Consider the following 11,901-nt stretch of genomic DNA (forward strand, 5'->3'; position numbering starts at 1 on the left):
CCTCATCGCTAGCTATAGGAGGAGTTTCTGTATCCTGTTCCTGTATCCTCTTTCTAATTGAGGTATCCTGACTCCTCTGGGTACTGTAAAGGTCAGTATAAAACTCTTCCGCTGCTTTTACTATATCTTCGAGATTGCTGATGATATTACCCTGCTCATCTTTCAGTGCATACATCTTGGTTTGTCCTATGCCAACTTTTTCTCACTGATTTCAGGCTGCGTCCATTTTTTTACGGCTGCTTCAGTCTTTCTCACGTTATAGTTTTGAATATCACTTATTTTCGCCTTGTTGATCAGTTTGGACAGTTCCGAGAATTCTTCTTATCTCTTGAGTGGGACACTTTCATTTTTTGTTGTTTCTTTATTAGGCCCTTTGTTACTTGAGAGAGCTTGCCTACTGGTTTCCTTGGTGCCTTGCCTCCTACTTCAATTGCTGCCTCTAATGCCAACCTAGTTACGGTTTCATTCATTAGCTCTATGTCATCATCATGTCTCTGTCCTAAGGCTGCATAAGACACGAGTGCAAACTCTGAAATCGTAATTTTATTGAAGGAACGTTGTTTCACGATGATGATGGTTTACTGGCATCCCTTTGAAGCGAGCCGGTGAGAAATAGTCACCTAGCCTGCTTGATTTAATGACGTATGCTATGCATGTTATTGTATACATTTCCTTATTCTTTTCCTTCTTCAAAACTTCTCTATTTACCTTGTAACATTACCTATTCCTGCAACAGATCCGATCGTATCAATCTCTTTCCTGCCTTCTTTCCACCAATGTTCTAAACGCCCCTTGCTTGTCTTGACTATTGACCAGTTGATGCTTCCATCCGCTTTAAATCAAAGCGTTTCTGGGAGGTGTACGTTACCTACGGGCCTCATTGGGTGAATACAATTGAATTCCATTAGGATATGCTTAGTGGTCTCCGGATTTTCGCTGCAACATACACATGTCCTATGTATGTTCTTGTCCTTAGACAACCAGCTGGAGCATCAAATAGGAAGGCACTGCCCTTTTTTCTGCCCGCTCTTGCAAATCTCCATGGCTTGTTTTTTAACAGCTGAGCGGTTCTAAGTCGATCCTTCGCCGTCCGTTGTCCGGTGTCACGCAGGGGGAGGGGGCAGGTTACGGAGCTCACCGCCGGAGGGCGCGCCGAGGGTAGGAGCGGGGCCCCACCGGCAGGAGGAGCGGGCCAATCAAAGCGCGTGCCGGAAGAGGGGGAAGGGAGGGGTATAGGAACAGGTGTTTCGCCGGCGCGCGCTTTCTAGCCCCATGGATTCCGCTCGGCACGAGCGGCGGCGGGGGCTCGCACGAGAGCGGCAGAGCCGACGTCACGCAAATCCTAAGCTTTGAGAGGAAGAAGCGTAAGCAAAGCGCTGGTGGAAGCAAGCAAACGCCCAGTTATCAGTTCGGCCTCAGACCCGTTGACAATGGCATCGAGAACATTGACGTTTGCAGTGATGATGTGCAGATTGCCTTTCACCTGGTTTTTGGTATATTTCTTAAAAACCGAAGCTCGAATCTAGCAAAACAACGACGAGGCAAGAGATATTTATGAAAATCGCGCTAAACACGAGTTCAAACTTGAGAGAACGACCACCAGTTTCGCTGTTTTTACAGCTTTCCCTGCGTAGAAATTTTTACAAGAAAGCTCAAGAGATGGCGCCGCCATCCTGCTCGTGCAGTGTTACACACTGGCCAGGCGCCCCTTTTGAAACCTCCGCTCACACCGTCGCGGCAGCCCTCCTGCTCTATGAACTCTGTGCAGACGACGTATCAAGTTGCGTCTTGCACTCCCGCTCCTCTCCTGTTGGTCGGCTGCCCTGACTCAAAACACTCTACTCTCTTTGCCTCCATGTAACCACACCCATTCCTGTGTACCCCATGCTTAATAAACCCAGTTAACCTCCGTTAACAAAAGTCGTCCACTATACGAGACACAACGAAACATGGTGTCAGAAGTGAACTAGTTCTAACTTCAGCGCATCAGCAATGGAGAATATTCCTTCACCGTTCGAAATTCGACTCCAGAGGAAACGCTTCGGGACAATAGCGAGCCTTCAAGCAGAGCTTAACGCTGTACTTCAACTAACACAGCGAGAGCACCCGGCATATAGCACTTCTTTTGACCGTCGGTAGTTCTTCACTGCTTGATATCTACAACACTTTGGACTTCGGGGAACCGACTGTGGAAAGACCAAATCCAGAATTTAACTATGCATATGTCATCAGCCTCCTCGACGCGAATTTCTTACAGAAGCACAACGAGCTGTACTCGCGATACGTCTTCCAAACTCGCATGCAACGGGAGCAAGAGCACTTCTACAGCTTCGTAACAGATTTGAAGCTCAAAGTGCGCGACTGTGGATTCGGAAACGAAAGAGAAAAATGGTCCGCGACCAGATCGTCTGTGGCATGTATGACCAAAAGGTCCGTGCAGACATTCTCAAGTTAGATGATCCGACCCTAGAGAAGGTTGAAAAGGTGTGTCGAGCTCACGAAACTACAAAAATTGAAGCATTTAAAGAGGATACTCCATCAAGCATGCAGCGTGACCGTGCACGCAGTGAAGATATTGGTCCATCGCACCAATGCCAACTCGAAAAGCGCAATAAGAAAACCACAAAAATCTAAAGTACCAAAATGCAGGTATTGCGGTTGTAGCCACGAGCGCAAAAGAGTAGCATGCCCAGCTTGGAAACAAACATGCAGCAAATGCAAGAAACGCAATCACTTCGCGGCAGTTTGTAAAGACAGCAAGATAATTGCTGGCCTGGCAGTACATGGTGAGGATGAAAACATACTGGCAGTTCAAAGCCACAAACTAAGCTCAGTCCACACGTTTCTGAGAGTGAACTGAACACAAGTAAAGTTTCAAGTGGAAAGCGGTGTTGCTGTTGTCGTCATCCCAGCTAGACAACAACACTGCGAGCGCGGAATAGAATTAAGCAAAGTTCACTGTTCAGGCAAGGCGTAACTGGAAGTTACAACCGCAAATGAACAGAGATTCTGTAGAATTTGTAGTGGTTAAAGATGACCTCACTCCTCTCATTGGAAGAACGACGGCTGAAAAAATGGTGTCTGATAACCATCGACTACAACCTTGTGGCTGGAATGGACGAAATTCTAGAAGAAAATTTCACTCATCACATTGTGGGAAAATACCCAGATGTCCTTGGAAACACTCTAGGAACGCTCTCGGGAAAAGCACACTTGGTGACTAAGCCAGATATGCTTCCGAAAGCGATAACAAGTTGCAGAGTGTCTGTCAGCATTAAACCGCAATTAGAATAAACATTGGCAAGCCTGGAAAAAGGAGGTATCATTAAAAGTGTAGCAGAGTCAACGCAGTGGGTGAGCAGATTGGTTGTGGCAACCAAGAAAAATGGTGAAATGCGAATATGCATTGACCCACAAGCACGGAACGAGGCTCGCGAACGAGAACGTCACACATAGCCCATCCTCGATCATGTGCTACCCGATTTTGCCAAAGCAAAAATCTTTGCAAAAGTACACTTGCGAGAGGGCTACTGGCTATGTTCTCTCGATGAGTCAAGCTTTATGACCACATTTCAAACACGAAAAGGTCGTTATCGATGGCTCCGCCTGCCGTTCGGACTTGAGGTAAGCAGCGAAATTTTCCAGAAAAGCCTTCAAGTAGCACTTGAAGGACTTAGCAGAGTCCTCTGCAGAGCAGACGACATTCTTGTCTATGGAGCGGGCGAAAATGAAAAAGATGCTGTTGAAGACAGTGACAAGAAATTAGAGAGTCTACTCCAGAGATGCCGACAAATTGGAATTAGTCTCACCAAAGATAAGACTCAGCTTACAGCCTCATCAACTGTCTTCCTAGGACACGTGCTGACAAAGAAAGGACTAAAAGTTTATTCAAATGAAGTCAAGACAATGAAACAAATGCCAAAGCCAGTCGACCTCCCAGGAATACAACGCTTCTGCGGAATGATCAACTATCTCTCCAAATTCTTGCCGAAAATTGCGCGTGTATTAGAGCCATTGAGAAAACTCATTGTCAAGGATACACCACGCCACTGGGGAAAACCGCAAGAAGCATTTCTAAAGGCAAAAGACGCTGTGACAAGAGCTCCAATTCTGGCTTACTTCAACTCACGAAAGCAGTTAGAAATTCAATGTGATGCAAGCGACCTTGGACTCGGAGCAGCTCTTCTTCAAGACGGACAACCAATCTCGTTCGCCAGCAGAGCACTTACACCGAGAGAAATCCGCTATGCACAACTTGAAAAGGAAATGTTGGCTATCGTCTTCGCATTAAACAATTTCCACCAGTACACATTCAGAAGAGAAACAACGATCATCAACGATCACAAGCCACTGCAAGCGATCCTGAAGAAACGATTGGATCAAGTTCCAAGACGACAACGAGGCATGATTGCTCAGACGGAAAGATACAACATTGTCATAGAGCACAGACCAGGCTAAGAATTACTTTCGGCTGTTATGATGTCACGTATGTTCCTCCCCAACGAAAGCAATGAACAAGAACTGAAAAGCATCAATGCCTTACACTACCTTCATGTGAGAAAAGAAACCCTGGAAAAGATTTGGTATGCGACTGAGAGAGATCAATCACTGCAAAGGTGGAAAGCAATTATCTTGTCAGGTTGGCCACAAGGTAAGCGTCAACTACCCCAAGACCGGCGCATGTCCTTCACATACAGAGATTAGCTTACAGTTGGAGACAACCTCATTTACAAGGTATTACGTCTAATCGTCCCAATTTCTCTGAAAGGCGAGATCAAAGCGGCACTTCACTCATCGCATCCTGGGATTGAGAGCTGTCTGCGACGCGCTCGTGAATGTGTCTTTTGGCCAGGAATGAATGCAGAATTAAAGACCTCATCTCAGGGTGCGAAGTGTGTCAAAAGCACGCACACTCCCAGCAACGAGAAACTATCTCTCCTCACCCAGAACCAAGTTATCCATGGGAGCGAGTTGGATGCGACATTTTCGAATTCAAAGGAAATAACTTCTTGATCACAGTGGATCACTACAGCAACTTCTGGGAAGTGGATCAATGGAAACCAATGACCTCCAATCAAGCAATACTCAAACTAAAGTCTCCCTTTGCAAGACACGGAATGCCAAGAATTCTGATAAGCGACAATGGACCACAATTCACCAGCGAAAAGTTCGACACCTTTTCAAAAAGCCGGAACTTCGAACATAAAACTTCAAGCCCAGAATACCCGCGTTCCAGTGGAATGGCTGAATCAGCCGTAAAGACGGCAAAAATGTCGCTCAAGAAAGCAGAAGACAGCCACTCAGACCCACAAATGGCGTTTCTTGATTACAGAAACATGCCGCTGCAAGAACTGAACGCTATTCTAGCGCAATTATTCATGGGTCGCCGCACTAGAATGACTTTGCCAACACCATCGGAGCTGCTGCAACCCAAAGCAGTCGACGTGAGCGAGAAAAGAAAGGCGAAAAGGCAAAAATCAGCGTTGTACTACGACAGAGAAGCCAAGGATTTGCCGAGCCTAAGCGAAGGTGAAAGTGTCACAGTTCGACCATTGAAAGGCGGGAGATGGGTCAAACTGACAATAACAAGAAAAACTGACGAAAGATCGTGTAAAATTCAAGTTGGTGACAGCGTGCTGCGAAGTAACCTAGCTTTTATCAGACCAAGACCTTCTGCGACTGCCGATAAAAGCCAACATGAACAGCTGGACACTACAACGCAACCAGAAGAGGATACCAGCGTGACAAATCAGGCAAACCGTACTTCCGTCAGACTTCGAAGAACCACAAGACTTCCCGCGAGGATCGAGAATTTTGCCGTTGGTTGAAAGGTGATCTACAAAAAAGGAAGGATGTTACAAGAAGGCGGAAGAGATGGCGCTAACATCCTGCACGTGCAGTATTACACACTGCTCAGGCGCCCCTTCTGAAACCTCCGCTCCCACCGTCGCGGCAGCACTCCTCCTCTATGACCTCTGAGCAGGCGCCCTATCAAGTTGCGTCTGGCACTCCCGCTCCTCTCCTGTTGGTCGGCCGCCCCGTCTCAAAACATTCTACTCTCCGTACCTCTATGTAACCACACCCATTGCTGTGTACCCCATGCTTAATAAACCCAGTTAACCTCCGTTAACGAAGGTCCAATGTTCTATCGTCCCCTATACGAGACATAACGAAACAGAAATGGCTTTACTTTTTTTTGTTTCCATTCTTCTCATCTAATTCGCTGTCTCTGTTTGTCTCACTATTTTCTTACGTCCAAACAAACCTGATTTGCGATTAGTCTGTGTTTTAGTGATTCAGTCATTCCCTCAAACATGTCTTTGTTTTCACCTTCTGAAGCTACATCACTGCCTAAATCTGCTGGTTGTTCATTGCTTCACTTCAATGCGCGAAGTTTGCGTAAGAATTATGATAACATATCTTCATTCGTTGACTCTCTTTCCCACACTTTTTCATTCATCTGCATAACTGAGACATGGCTTGGCCCGGCTGATAGCCATTTATACGGGTTCCATGCCTATCAGGCTGAGTATTGTAGCCGTGTTGCATATCAACATGGTGGTAGCGCGATTTTTGTCGCACCCCACATTAAACATAAACGTAGACTGCACCTTTCCATAGATCTATTTCACTGAGAAACTGTTTGGATCGAAACCTATGCCTTGTCTTTTCCAAATTATTGTGGCGGAATTATTGGCTGTATTTACCGTTCTCCATCTTCTTCCATACCTGATTTCCTTCGTCATCTTAGCTTAGTTCTTATAACAATTACTAGTGAAAACAAGCCTGTCCTAATTGTAGGTGATATAAATATTCAGTTGCTCGATGTCGACAATAGTACTGTATGCGCTTATTCGGACTGTTTTACTGGCTTTGGGCTTGAGCCATTAATAACTTCGGCCACCAGGATTTTCACTCAAGGAAGCAGCTCCCTCTTAGACCATGCCCTCACTAATATTTCGCCTTCACCAGAGTCTGGTGTAATTGACATAGACATATTAGATCATTACCCTGTATTTGTCACTTTCAAATCTAACCCTCCTAGGTCAGATCCCTGCTATCTTACGTCTCGTCTTGATAATATAAATTTTGTTGATGCAATTGACAAAACTGACTGGACAGTTATAGCTACCAAACTAAATCCAGAAGAAGCACTTCAGTTATTTTCCTCTTTACTTTTAAAAGCTGTTCATGCTAACACTGTCACTGTTAAGTGCAAAAAGAAATTTTAATTTCCGCATAATCCTTGGATCACTAATGGGCTACTTGTGAGCATGAGGAAAAAAGAAAACATGTATAGGAAGACTAAAAAACAGCCTTTCAGTGTTAATTTAGCATTACGCTATAAGAAATATTGCGACATGTTTAGTAATTTATTAAAGAAATTAAAAAGGCAATATTACGAAAATGAATTCAATAAAGTAAGTTTCATCTAAAGAAACAATGGCAACTTATCAACGAGTTTTTGAATGTACCGCGTTCTGGCAGTTCCATTGAAAAAGTAATTTACAATAATGTGGCTATCACTGACCCGCCTAGCATCGCTCGTGCGTTCAGTAACCACTTTTATGAAATTTATAATACTACCCATGTTCCTTCTGTTTATCATACGAGCCTATGCGACCAATCTTTCTTTTTGTTTCCTGTAACATCTGAAGAAGTCTTACTGAGATTTACAACTTAAAAGACACAAGTGCTGGCTTTGATGGAATTTCCGCATTTCCTTTAAAGCTTGTTGCTCCGACTATTTCTTATGCTCTCAGCAACTTAATTAACCTTATGTTCAAAATCGGTATATTCCCTAGAAGTCTAAAAAAAGCTAAAGTCATTCCTGTTCATAAAAAGGGTGACAAAGCTCAAGTCACGAACTATCATACTATATTATTTTATCTTCGATTATTAAAGTTGTAGAAAAATTAATACTTCGTCGTATTAACATTTACCTTAACAAATTTAGCTTGCTGAAACCCTGTCAGGTCGGTTTTCGTTCAGGAAGCTCGACTAACTTGGCTTTGCTTGCATCAACTGATTATATTCGACATTCACTTGATCTCGGGTACTTTGTTGGCTCGGTCTTTTAAGACTTTACTAAAGCCTTTGATACAATAAACCACAAATTTTTGTTTACTAAACTGGAGTCTGTTGGCATTTCTGGTCCAGCTCTTAATTTATTGAAAAGTTATATATTTAATCGTGAATTAACAGTGTACGCAGGTGGGGTTTTCTCTGAAAGCAAAATTATTAACCAAGGCCTCAGGGTTCGATTTTAGGTCCACTATTATTTTCCATTAATATAAATGATTTACCTGACTGCCTTAATTATACCCTACCTATATTATACGCAGACGATACAGATGTTGCCCTCTAGGATGAATCATTACTTTCGCTAACTTTGAAACTAAACAGTGATCTGTCAAAAATTACTGAATGGTGTAACGCCAATTTTCTAGTTATAAACCTTGCGAAAACGCAATTCATGTTATTTAAGTAATCACAGAGACATTTTCCGTGCTCTCCGACCATAACTCTGAATGGGCATGACATTCCTGCCTCCACTTGTGTTTATTTCCTCGGCATCAAATTAGATCCCCACCTTAAGTTTACTTACCACATTGCACACATCAAACAAAAACAGCATTTGGCACTAGAACACTACTCAAATCACGTGCATTTGTTTGCTAAAGAAGCATTATTATCGTTATACTTCGCTTTCATTCATAGTCATATCATTTATGGTATCGCTTCTTGGGGTAATACTTATCATTGTCATCTTTCCTCTATTCAGTACATTAAAAATCAGGCTATCCGCATTATAACGCGACGCCATTTTTTCTATAACGCCTCTTCAAAACTACGTACAAACCGCATTCTTCAAGTTACTGATTTGTTTAACTATCATTTAGCGATATTATTTTTTTCAAATTACTAACTCAACAAGTTTCTTACAACTTCGTTAGTTCTGATCTCCTTTTTAATCCCAATAACACAAGGTTTGCAGCACAAGGAAATTTCTCGTTGCCTTTTATGTCATACTAATTACAGAAAAATGGCTTCCTCATTTTGCCCGCTTAAACTTTGGAACAGTCTTCCATATTCCATTAAGTTGTAATCTACCTTGTACTCTTGCAAATATGAACTCAAGAATTATTTGCTGTCTGATTAATTTCCTACAATGTTATTTTGCTATTTAGAAGCTGTGTAATTACCATTGATTGTGCATCTTTCCACTTCCTTTTGTCTTTTATGTGTGTCGTCACTCAGTCTGTTGGTTATATTTTGCTTATTTCATAATTTGTTTCTCTGCTATGTATTCCGCTTTATATTTCTATATAACTTCTAATCCAAGGTTCCCGGTGCAGTCTCCGACTTTGGGTCCCTTGTCTGTATACCATATTTTGCGAGAAATTGTTATGAACAAATAATAAACGGAAACTGATTCCTAGCTAGTTGTCTATTTATACTTTCTATTACCCTGCACTTGGTTGCCAACTTCCTTGATCTCTTCGTCGATTCTGTGTCTATGCTTTTTCAGGTACAGATATCTGTGCACTTTAGCCGGCCATTTATTTGCATTCAAGTTCCTGAATCTTTCTTCAAAATAATTTCGCTCTGCGCTTCTCTGACTTCAAAAAAGAAAGCCTGGCTCGATCATGTCATTCTTCGCTGCCTCATTTGTGGTTTTACGGTGGCTCCCTAACTCAGTGGGCTTACCGATCTTTGGTTAACTTCCAATCCAGACATCATCGTCATCATCAGCCTGGTTACGCCCACTGCAGGGCAAAGGCCTCTCCCATACTTCTCCAACAACCCCGGTCATCTACTAATTGTGGCCATGCCATGCCTGCAAACTTCTTGATCTCATCCGCCCACCTAACTTTCTGCCGCCCCCTGCTACGCTTCCCTTCCCTTGGGATCCAGTCCGTAACCCTTAATGACCATCGGTTATCTTCCCTCCTCATTACATGTCCTGCCCATGCCCATTTCTTTTTCTTGATTTCAACTAAGATGTCATTAACTCGCATTTGTTCCCTCACCCAATCTGCTCTTTTCTTATCCCTTAACGTCCTGACAATATATCCGATTTTAAGTGCAGAATGGCATTTCCAAACGTTAGTGCTGAGACCATCACTGCTTTCCAGATTCCACGCACTACCTCACATTTATTATCGACCTACAGTGATCCACGATCGAGTATTTGCTCTCGATATGTGGGCGGTCTGCCCGATGCATCTCTCACACAGCGTGGGCTGCAAACGTAATACACTTTATGACAAACACTGTACAAAAGGTCCTGGCATATATCTCCGTAAAACGTACGCAGCATATCCCCATTACGTAAATGTACGTCTCTCGCGGACATGCAAGGGACGGTCACAGGACACGGAAAATGCGACCAAATGGTCATGTGAGAGTCATCCTCAGGACGTATTCGACACATCCCAATAGAATATCCATGTCCTAGAAGTGGACGTCCATATATGATCTCCATAGGACGTCATTGTCGTCACTGGAGTGACATCAGACGTAAAATTTTGCTAGCCGAAAATTTTTGCAGTCGAGAGTCTTGCTGTGTTAATCACCGATGCCGTAAACAAGCCTAATACGGGGCCGACTGAAGCCCGGGCCCGACCCGATCGAGCAGCTCGCAAGTTCACGTCAAAATTTTCTTCGCCTAAGCCCGACCCGCGAACCATGCCGGGCTTAGGCTTTCGTATAAGCCCGAGTCTGTTCAGTGCATAGTTTATCCGTGTTGACATATATATATATATATATATATATATATATATATATATATATATATATATATATATATATATATATATATATATATATATATATATATATATGAACAACATTACATGTGTTGCTCACATACCATGAGATGCCGCACAGCCGGCCACACAATAGAGCTATAGTGAACTAGAAGGAACACCTTCTAGAACACCATAATAGAGCCCCCTGAGGCACGCCGGCCTCATAATTATAATAGATAGATAGATAGATAGATAGATAGATAGATAGATAGATAGATAGATAGATAGATAGATAGATAGATAGATAGATAGATAGATAGATAGATAGATAGATAGATAGATAGATAGATAGATAGATAGATAGATAGATAGATGATAACCTGCGATTTGGTATACATTACGCACGTATTGAATATAAAAGTCGTCCAGCATGGCGCCATATTACGCAACAATACTTGTCATATCTTCCCTTCTGTTTGTCCATCGTCACTAGTTGACATGACGACAAGTCTTCATTTATTGCCACTATATGTCGGCCCCGCTTCCACCGCGGCCACGGCGTGTTATAAGAAATATAATAGAAGGAAATGAAAGGTCCCTTCCATAATACGGCCTCTGGTGCCGTTATTTTCTAGAAATATTCACTTGAATTCTCCCTCCTCTTTCTACCATCGTGACTCAGACATACTAGCTGGCTAGGACGCCTCTGTTAAGGCTAGGATCGCGCTAATTTAATTATTAGCGATCGCATGGTAATGCATCATCGAAGGACTGAACCATCGAATGAACGAATAAAATCTTTATTTGAACGAATGGGGCGGGGCGGCTCTCGGCAGCTGTTGGGAGTTATGTGGGACAAAGGTGACATCTCGGTGAGAGGAATGTTGGGTGAAGTAAGTGCCTGATGATCTCAGTCTTTAATTGTTCTTTCCACCTTCTTAATATCTCTAACTCCACATGAGGTGTCGCGTGGGAAATTAAATTGAACAGTTACAAAAAACAGGCCCTGGAAACGTCCAGTATAACGTGCCACTAGGCTGAACATGTTTCACTGGTTTATCGTATGTAAAAGAAGCAGTTTCTTTCACTGCGGCGAATGCTGCACGAGCCTGCACGCATTCTGCTGCACGCAGCTGCCTGCACGAGT

The sequence above is a fragment of the Dermacentor variabilis genome, chromosome 10, assembly GCF_050947875.1.
Source record: "Dermacentor variabilis isolate Ectoservices chromosome 10, ASM5094787v1, whole genome shotgun sequence".
Taxonomy (NCBI): Eukaryota; Metazoa; Arthropoda; class Arachnida; order Ixodida; family Ixodidae; genus Dermacentor; species Dermacentor variabilis.